Source organism: Echinops telfairi, unplaced genomic scaffold (assembly GCF_000313985.2).
Source record: "Echinops telfairi isolate 266 unplaced genomic scaffold, ASM31398v2 ScPeMD7_7400;HRSCAF=8409, whole genome shotgun sequence".
Classification (NCBI taxonomy): Eukaryota; Metazoa; Chordata; class Mammalia; order Afrosoricida; family Tenrecidae; genus Echinops; species Echinops telfairi.
The window spans coordinates 34,894,561-34,904,919 of record NW_022111300.1 but is presented as its reverse complement, the minus strand read 5'-3'; positions in this window follow the sequence as shown (position 1 = coordinate 34,904,919).

Sequence of the window (10,359 nt, the reverse complement as noted above, 5' to 3'; positions counted from 1 at the left end):
CTCCCTGAGACCCTTCTGTAAGGGGATGTCCAATTGCCTAAAGGCAATTTCATGTCTCTTAAGTATACCTGTAGATCTAGGGGGGAAATCACTGAATCATAAGGAATCTCTTTCACCTCTGAAGAACCACCAGACTGTGTAGCCAAGTGATGGGACCACTTGACAGGCCTCCCGGCGATGTCTGAGCATTCTCATTCCTTCCACGCCTCAGCCGGCCTTGTACGTTCTGCCTTTTTGATCACAGCCACCCTAGGGGGCGGGAAGAGGCTGCCTCGCTTGGTTTAGATCCACACTGCCTCAGAGAGACCGCACAGGTGGACACACACTCTGTTGAGTGCAAATCTGAGAGCACGGTGGACACTTGCCATTAGGGGACTGCCCAGAATCGGAATCCCTCTTTCCTTTGGGGGATTCTGCTGTGATTACTAGAGAAAAGGAGATTCCAATGATAATACGGAAGATCAAAATGAAAGACCAGCTCCTTCTGATCTCAGGCTGCCTATAGCCAGAGAGGGGCAGATAAGCTGGGGCACTTTCATGGCTCTGCCCCAGGCTGCAAAGAGGGAGTTCATGTAGACGCAGCGGGGCTGGCGGAGAATCCATTGTGGCAGAGGCTGCAGCAACATCTGACTTTCAGGAGGAGCGGCTGCGGTGGTGCCGGGGGTCAATGGTATTGGTGTCCAGTGCCAGAGGTGGCCGTGAAGGTGCAGGCAGTCAGCTGTCCTTGGTAGTGACAGTGATGGCTGGCTTCCCCAAAGTGCTGTGGTCTCGGCTGTGGTCCTGGTGGGGACCAAGCTTTCCCACGGCCTGTTTCTATCCGCTGAACCTGATTCTGCAGCCTGCCCAGCAGCTGCACCGACCACCCATAATGTTCCAGGAACCTCCTTTTTGCTGTTAGTCAGCCAAGTCCATCTCTGCCGCTGCTTGCAGTGGAGAACCTTGGCTGTTACCAGTGGGTGGACGGGGTGGCTTGTTTCCTAGGGCTGCCACCAAGCGCCACCTCACAGCAGGGGACTTTGAACTGGAGCCATTAATGTTCTCACTTCAAGTCAGTGGGTCAGCTGGACCATGTTCTCGCTGAAGCATCCCCCAAACCAATCCAGAGGTACTGCCTTCGGGTTGGTTCTGGCTCATAGCAACCGTGCAGGGCAGAGTAGAGCTGCCTCTGTGGGTTCCTGAGGCTGTAACTCTTTACGGGAGTAGAAAGCCTCCTCTTTCTCCTGAGCAGCAGCTGGTGGTTTTGAACTGCTGGCCTTTCGGTTAGTCCCCAACAGGTAGCCCATTACCCCAGGACTCCTGCTGGAGGCTCTAGGGAAAAATCACAACAGCAACAACCATGATTATTATTTTGGTCTCTCCAGATTCTGGCAGCCCAAGACATTCCTTGGTTGTAGATGCATCGCTCTGAGGCCCCGCTTCCTTTAGTGGCGCTGTCTCGGGCCCGTGTGCTCTTTTATAAGGGTGCCAGTCAGAAAAGGTTGGGAGCCACTGTGTTACGACTTGGCGTTAGCTGAAAGCATCCTCAAATAGTCTGTTTCCATATAGACCCACAGTCACAGGTACAGGGGTTAGGCCTTCGAAGTGTCTTCGCGGGCAGGACACAATTCTGGATGTCTGGGCTGCATGGAGACACAGCTTTGGAGGATGAACTGACATGGTTTGTGTGCTCTGAGTCAATTCTGACCCCGGTGACCTCATAGGACAGAGTACCACTGCTGCACAGGGTTTCCTGGGCTGTCATCTTCCCACCGACAGGTCATTGCTGTGAGTTTGAACCAGTAACCATTTTTGCTTAGCAGCTGAGCCCTTAAATCGTGATCCTGGAGTAGTGGTTAAACTCACTGCCATCAAATCAATCCCTACTCACTCGTGGGGTAGAACTGGTTTCCCACGTGGTGACTCTTCGTGGGAGTAGGAAGCCTCATTTTTCTCCCTTGGAGCGGTTGGTGGCTTTGAAACACCGACCTTGCTGTTTATAGCCCAACATATAAGCCACCAGGTGACCAGGACTCCTTGAATAGAAGTTAGCCAGGCGCACAAGGGTGAGTATGTTCCAGGCAGAACGAAGAGCGGGCACTGCGGAGCGATGACACTGGGCTCTGTGCGAGCTGCCAGGCGCCCAGGTGTGGAAGCAGCAAGGTGGGGAGTCGTGAGGTAGGAGATAGACTGGCCCCACATAGATTTTGAAGGCTCTTACAGGGGATGCTAAGGAGTCTTGCTCTTCTGTGGAAAAGAAGGGAAAATATCAAGTTATTTAGTCAAGATAGTGATATGATGAGACTCCATTTAGAAAATATATACTCAAGAAAAGAAAATACCTTCTGGCAGCAGAGACGAGAATTCATGAGAGGAGGGCAAGTCAGAGATAAGAAGAGCGGTCCAGGATCAGTAGCAATCATTTGGATGAAAGACGATGAAGGTCTGAATTGAGCTTGGACAGGAGCCATGGGGCCGGTGATGTTTAAGGCGGTAAAATCAATAGGCACGCTGTCTTCGTTTCGATATGTAGGAAATAAAGGTTCGAAGGTGGGTCATGGTGTTCTGCTCAAGGAAACCGGTAGATGGCGAAGCCATATCTGCATGCATTTTGCTCATTCAGTAGCCCTTGGTCAGCACCGATGGCATCAGTTGCCTATCTTTGCGGTGGTAACAGTTGCTCTCTAGAGACTCAGTTTACGAGGGTTCTTAGATTCCCTGGGCCGAGCTGGCTCTGGGGCCCTTGGCCTCCCACTCTGTCCCAGCCGTCAGTGTGCGTCTTACTCAGGTAAGTCTCTGTGGTGTGATGGCCTGAGACTGACCTGCCACATATCCAGTTTCCTCTCAGCACTTCGGGACTCGAGGACAAGGGACCTGGCTTTCTGAGTGACTATAAAAAATGAGGATCCCGGAAGCAGGAAGTGTGGGAAAGTTAAGCCCCGGTAGGATAAGCTGGAACCAACAGGAGATGAGATATAAGACACGAAGCGAAGTATGCCCCCTGCCTGATAGTCTCCAGATGTCCCGTGGGCCCAAGTCACTGGCCACAGTTCACCTGTGATTGGCAAGCGGGAGCTCAGAAAGTTGATCATTTTATCTTTATCTCCCTAAAAGATTCCCCCCCCCCCATGAAGGTAACTGTGGTAGTGACATAATCTGTTGTCAATTTGAGAGTATTAGAGTGAAGGGGTGGCATGGAGCCTGACCATCAGGTCACAGCTGGATGACCTCATTTGGAGGTGCTAAGGAGATAAATAGCTTGCTGGAGGAGGGACACAGGCTCACTCCCTGTGAGACTCTCTACTGCAGTGGTCTTCCTCAAGCCGCCACCCTTTCATACAGTTCCTCATGTTGTGATGCCCCCCCAAGCATAAAAAAATTATTTTCGTTACTACTTCATAACTGTAATTTTGCTACTGTTATGAACCATAACATAAATAACTGGTAGGCAGGATGTATGTCCATCGTTACAAATTGAACATAGTGAAAGCATAGTGATTAATTACAAAAACAATATGTAATTATATATTGTGAAATGTTTCTACTATTTATTTCTAATTAAAAATAAATGAAATTTTGTCTTGAAGCATGGTGTAGCATGGATAACAGTCTTAATATAACAACAGTAAACTACATTGCTACATTTTGGGACAGTATGTATAAAAAGCCCACCTCAGCGTGAAGGTTGAGATAACTTCTTTCTCACCAGACCAGCATATCTGCATACGGGCAGACACGCCTGTGGATAGAATAGAGGAGCAGTGTCTCAGTTCGTAAGCCCATCGGAAATATGTGTTTGCTGATGGTCTTAGGCGACCCCTGTGAAAGGGTCATTCAACCCCCCAAAGGGGCTGAGACCCACAGGTTGAGAACCGCTGCTCTACTGACAAGGCTCACTCCCTGGGAGACACTGCAGCTGACAAAACACATGGAGTTACACGAGTGCTCTGAGCTGGAGGGGCCACATGGAGACCCCTGCCAGTGCTGAGATGCCTACAATGCCACTGGATCCACAAGGCTTCCTACCCACTGGCCTGTGATCGTCCTGCATTCGGCGTCATTGCATGTGTTTTGTGAGTCTGAAGAGCAATGTATAGATTGGTATCAGACGTGTGGGCTAACATCGGACTTCCGGACTTGATCTGAACTGGGCTGGGATGTGTTCTCAATGTACAATCACGCTTTATATAAAGCTCTTTGTTAGACCCCTGAGTCTCTGTGAATTTGTTTCTCTAGTCTACCCGGACTGACACAGTAACAGAAGGCTGTTGTCATTGGATGCCTCCAAGCCAGTGTCAACTCACCGGCCCGGTGACTGACAGAGCAGAGCGCTGGCGCCCACGCCATCCTCAACGCTGTCCTGCTGTGTGAGCGTTGTTGCAGCCGTGGTGCCAGACCATCTCCTTGAGGCTCTTCCTCCTCGTCCCTGACTGTCCGCTTCACCCCGCGCAGCGTCCTTCTCCAGGGAGCCATCTTCCCTCCGGACAGCATGTGCAAAGTCGGTGGGACAAAGTCTCACCAGTCTTGTCTCTAAGGAGCCTTCTGTTACACTTTCCAGGAGAGTTTTGTTCATCCTTCGGGAAGCCCCTGGTCTATTTCAAATTCTTGGCCAACACCGTAGTTGAAAGGCATTCGGTCTTCCTTCTTCCTCACCCAGCTTTCAAAGGCACATGGGCGAGTACAACCTCCTGGCCGAGTCGGGCACATCTTAGTGCTCAAAGTGGTGGTTTTGCTTTTCATCGCTCGACAGGGGTCTTTCGCAAGGTGGGTTTGTCCAATGCGATGGTTGGTTTGATTTCTTTTCTTCCTCTTTATTGTTTAGAGACACTGCATATCATGCGTTTATTATAAAAGAGAGACAAGGAGATTATTTCCATGATGAAAGATTTCAGAACTCCAGTGGAATGGGCAGCTTCTAGTCCACATACTTCCCAAGAGAGTCGCCGCTTCTAAGGAAGAAATCACCCCTAGCACTGAGGTCGACTTTGGCGCCTCCACAGTCAGGGAGAAGAACTGCATCTCCCACTCTCACACACTCCTTTCCAGAGGCCCAACAGCTGCGGCTGTTAAGCACTTGCAGGGCTTCTCCTTGGGATTTTTCTGGAAGCATAATGCCTCCTTCGGCGACAGTTTCAGCGGCACTCCTTTCCACCAATCCTCGGTCACAGAAGAGAAGACACTTTTGAAATGCCTGCCCTGCCATGACGTTGGGTGGCCGCAGCAAGTCCCCCTCCCACGCTGTGCCGCTGCCAGGAGAGACCCTCAATCCCTTGTGGGATTTTTTTTTAAATTTTAATTTTAATATATCATTTTATTGGGGGCTCTTACAGCTCTTGTAACAATCCATACATCAGTTTTATCAAGCACATTTGTACATATGTTGCTATCATAATTTCCGAAATATTTTCTTTTTACTTGAGCCCTTGGTATCAGCTCCTCTTTTTTCTCCTCCCTCCCCCACCGTCCCACCATCATGAACCCTTGATGATTTATAAATTTTTTTTATTTTCATATTTTACACCATCCACTGTCTCCTCTCATCCACGTTTCTGTTGTTCATCTTCCTGGGTGTGTGTGTGTGTAGGGGGTGTACATCGATCATTGTGATCGGTTCCCCCTTTCTCCCTTCTCCCCCGACCTTCCCTCTACCCTCATGGTATCGTTACTCTCATTATTGGTCCTGAGGGGTGTATCTGTCCTGCATTCTGTGTGTCTAGAGCTCTTATCTGTACCAGTGTACATGCTCTGGTCTAGCCAGATTTGTAAGCTAGAACTGGGGTCATGATAGTGGGTGGTTGGGTGGGAGGAAGTATTCAAGAACTAGAAGAATGTTGTGTGTTTCATCACTGTTATATTGCACCCTGGCTGGCTTGTCCCTTCCTTGTGACCCTTCTGTAAGGAGATGTCCAATTGTCTACAAATGGACTTTGGGTCTCCATTCAGACTCCCCTCATTCACATTGAAGTAGTTGCTTGTTTGGGGTCTTCTAATGCCGGCTACCTGATTCTGTTGACACCTCGTGATCACACAGGCTGGTGTGGCTTCTTCCACGTGAGTTTGTTGCTTCTGTGATAGATGGCTGCTTGTTTAAGTTCAAGCCTTTAAGACCCAGATGCTGTATCTTGTAATAGCTGGGAACCATCAGCTTCCTTTACCACATTTGCTTATGCACCCATTTTGTCTTCAGTGATTGTGTTGGGAAGGTGAGCATCACAGAATGCCAGGTTATTAGAAGAGTGTTCTTGCATTGAGGGAGTACTTGAGTAGAGACCTAATGCCCCTCTGCTATCTTAATACTTAACCTATAATTATATGTTCATGGACCTATACCTCTATAATTATATATTAATATATTTACATAAGTACATGCCTATGCTTGTACCTCTATAAATGTCTTTTGCCTCCTAGTTCTTTCCTCTATTTCCTTTTACTTTCCTCCTGTCCCACTATCAAGTCCTACCTTCATTAGGCTCTCTGTACTTCCTCTCACTACCTTGCACTTGCTCAAACCCCACCAGGCATTCTATGCCCTTCTTGCCATCAATTGTAGTTCTCTTGTTCCCTTGACCCTCGTTTGATTTCTTGACTGCTTTAGGAAAGGTGTGTGTCTGAGTTGTACCTTGCACTGTACTTATTCAATCTGTACATCGAGCAAATCATCTGCAAGCTGAACTATATGGAGAACAAAGAGGCATCACGATTGGAGGAAGGCTTGTGAAGAGCCTAGGAGATGCAACCTTGCTTGCTGAACGTAAAGAGGACTTGAAGCGCTTACGCATGGAGAACAAAGACTACAGCTGTCGGTATGGATTACACCCCAACAGAGAGAAAACAAAGTCCTCCCAACCAGACCCAAAGCAGACACTGGTGACATTGCCAAGGATTTCATTTTGCTTGAAATCTACCCCGTGAAAGCAGCAGTCAAGAAATGAAACCTCCAGGCAGCTCTGTAATTTACCACTTGAAACCTACCATTGAAATCCAATAGTAATTGGCTCTTTCCCACCATCACGTACATTCGGGGCACTTAGCAGAGAACAATTCTCCAACTCCTTCAGCAAAATGTCTTTTTCAAAGCTAAGGACTGTTTATGGTAAGGACAAACAATTGAAGCTCATTAAGCCAATCATTAGGACACTGATTTGCATCTATTGTGTACGCTAGTCAGCTATGTTAAATAAGCTCTTCAGTCTTCATCAGAGCAATTATGCTAATGTGCTTGAAAATTTCCAACAGTGTTATACCTCCACACACTTAGCCTGTCTAGAAGTAGCCTGCATAGTCAATATTGTCACATATAGACAATTCTAATCCTAAAAGCCCAATTGTTGAAATAGGACAACTGAATTGTGCCTCCACAGAATAGAAATTTAAATTATTTCTATATCGTTCTCTCGCGGCTTAGGCTAGTTGGCCTTTGTTAGTTTTTGGTTTTTAATCCAAAATATGTAGATCTCAATATATAAGTGCCTTTATGAGTCTGCCTCTTGTATTGGAATATTTCTAAGTAATATTTGAACAGTCATTGAATGAGCTACAATCAGTTACCGGTAAACCTTTAAATGTATCCACAAGAAATACAATAATAATTACCAGGTACCCGGAAGACGATAAGAAAAAAAACCAAACTTCTTGCCAAACATGATTCTCTCAGTCACAGCCAACTTCTCAATCTTTTGCTCTTTAATTCTAAAGCATGTTGATATTATGTCCTGTTTTTCCTGAGTGATGGTGGCCACAGTAGGAGAATTTCCCACCGTAACCAACCCATGCTTTGTAGCAGGCACGTCACAGAGGGCTGATAAACACCTGTTGTGTCTAATAACATGTCTCGTACATCTTTTCAGGCCAGTTGTTATGTTTGAGCGGTTTTATCGGTGTCTGTGGCAGGATGTTGTTGACAGTCGCCCTCGAGGTGATTCTAACCCCTGGTGACCTCATGTGTGTAGGGAACCATTCTAAAGGGTTTTTCAAAGCTGTGTCCTTTTTTTTTTAATAAATCATTTTACTGGGGGCTCTTACAGCTCTTTTAACAATCCATACATCAACAGTGTCAAGCACATTTGTACCTATGTTACCATCATCAGTTCCAAGACATTCTATTTCTACTTGAGCCCTTGGTGTCAGCTCCTCTTTCTTACCTCCCTCCCCTCCTGCTCCCACCCCTTGTGAACCCTTGATAAATTACTAATTATTATTATTTTCATATCTTACACCATCTACTCTCTCCCTTCATCCATGTTTCTGTTGTTCATTTCCCTGGGTAGGGGGTGTGAGTGGGTGTTATACGTTGATCATCACTACTGGTTCCCCCCTTCTCCCCCACCTTTCCTCTACCCTCATGGTATCGCTACTCCCATTACTGTTCCTGAGAGGTTTATCTGTCCAGGATTCTGTGTCTCGAGAGCTCTTATCTGTACCAGCGTACATGCTTCAGTCTCGCTGAATTTGTAAGGTAGAACTGGGGTTATGATAGTGGGGGGTAGGAAGCATTAAAGAGCTAGAGCAGTGGTTCTCAACCTTCCTAATGCTGCGACCCTCTAGTACAGTTCCTCCTGTTGTAGTTTCCTTGCTACTTCATCACTGTAATTTTGCTACTGTTATGAATTGGGTGACCCCTGTGAAAGGGTTGTCTGACTCCCAAAGGGATCACAACCCACAGGTGGAGAACTGCTGAACTAGAGGAATGTTGTGTGTTTCATCTGTGCTATACTGCACCCTGGCTGGCTTGTCTCTTCCTTGTGACCCTTCTGTGAGGGGATTTCTAATTGTCTACAGATGGGCTTTGGGTCTCCACTCAATGCTCCTCATTTGCGTGGACATGATTGTTTGTGTCTCCTGATGCCTGATACCCGATCCCATTGACACCTCGCGATCACACAGGCTGGTGTGCTTCTTCCATGTGGGTTATGTTGCTTCCTTGCTAGATGGCTGCTTGTTTAACTTCAAGCCTTTAAGACCCCAGATGCTATATCTTATAATAGCCAGGAACCATGAGCTTCCTTTACCACATTTGCTTATGCACCCATTTTTTCTTCAGTGATTGTGTTGGGAAGGTGAGCATCACAGGATGCTAGGTTATCAGAAGAAAGTGTTCTTGCATTGAGGGAGGACTTGAGTAGAGCCATATGTCCAACTGTTATCTTAGTACTTAACATATAAATATATGTACATAGGCCTATATCCCTATCATTATATATCAACATATTTACATATATACATGCCTACATTTATACCTCTGTAAATGTCTTTTGCCTCCTAGTTATTTCCTCTTAATTTCCTCCTGATTCACTAGCATGTTTGACTTTCATTCGGTTCTCAGTAATTCCTCTCGGCTGCATTGCACTTGATCAAACCCCACCACGCATTCTATGCCCTCCTTCCCATTGATTTTAGGTCTCTGTTATTTCGTTGTCCCTGGGTTTGTTGGCTCCCTCCTCCCTTTCCCCCACCTCCTCCTTTCCCATGTCCCCCCTAGAACAATCCGTACACTGTTTTCTCCTTGGGATTGTGAACAATCCTGCCTATCTTATATAGATAGACATGAAAAATAAAATGCCTATCAATAGTTCCAGGTCTGTCTGTTGAATGCTTTCAATGTTTTCTGTTATCAATGTTTTCTGATCTGGTCTAAGGAGGTGCCAAGCCCTGACCCCCCTCCCCTGAGTCAGAAAAGTCTATTTTCAGGATTCCCCTGGGTCTTTTTACTTTGCTCCCCTTGGTGCTCTGTTGGGCTCCCTTTGTGTTTTGCCTCAGTGTGTGGGGTTGTGGGTGGGTTGGGATGGTCAGACTGGGCACAATTCCCACACTGTGTCTCAGTGCTGCCCCCCGTAGCACTGTGGGTCAGTGGGAGGACGTCGTGTCTCATGGTGGGGTCAACCCACTGTCCTCTCTGTGCATTGGCTGCTCTGAGCAGCCAGTTTGCTCCCGTGTAGTGCATTCTTTTGCCAGGGTAGGGGCTAGGGATGGTCAACGTAGCTGGGATTGGGACTCGGTGCTGGTATATTGCCCTCAAGGCTTGGTGCACCTGGATGAAGTCTGGTCCCTCTCCCCATTTCCTCTTAATTTTCTGATCTAACAACAGGAGCACAGGGTGAGCGATTCTACCTGGACACCGTCTTGACTCTACTGGCTGTGTCCTCTTAGAAATAGATCTAAAAGTCTATGTACTTTTGCAGTAAACTCTAGCATGGGAATAAAGATCACATGTGTAGAGGCATGTGTACATTCCTCAACAAAAATTTATCTGAAACACAAAGCTTCCTTATATGGAGAAAAAAAATCTAGCTAGTGCTGGATGTCTTCTCATTTGTGATAATAGCAACCCCACGCATTCGTTTTTGTCCCCACAATTTCTACTTAGGTTATCTTTTTTTTTTTTTT